Consider the following 312-nt stretch of genomic DNA (forward strand, 5'->3'; position numbering starts at 1 on the left):
AAACACATGATGTCACAACGAGGCCGGCCAATCAGAGAAGGGCCGGCTGCAAAGATCCCTGGGAGATGTAGTTCGTTTGAGCAAACGCTGTGTAGCTTTGAGGCAGCTTAGGCAAGAGGGATCAAAATGGTACAAAGGAAGTAATAGTCCAAATGTGAAAGTCTTCTCACGCTTTCACATTAAACCGATGCAATCACTGAAAGGGAAATAATGCTGGGGAAGTTGGGGGTGGGATTTGGAAAGGATGGAGAGTTTGAAATGTAATTTTAATTGTATGTATTGTATTTTAATTTTATATCCACACACGAATAT

The sequence above is a fragment of the Anolis carolinensis genome, chromosome 3 (assembly GCF_035594765.1).
Source record: "Anolis carolinensis isolate JA03-04 chromosome 3, rAnoCar3.1.pri, whole genome shotgun sequence".
In the NCBI taxonomy this organism is placed as follows: domain Eukaryota; kingdom Metazoa; phylum Chordata; class Lepidosauria; order Squamata; family Dactyloidae; genus Anolis; species Anolis carolinensis.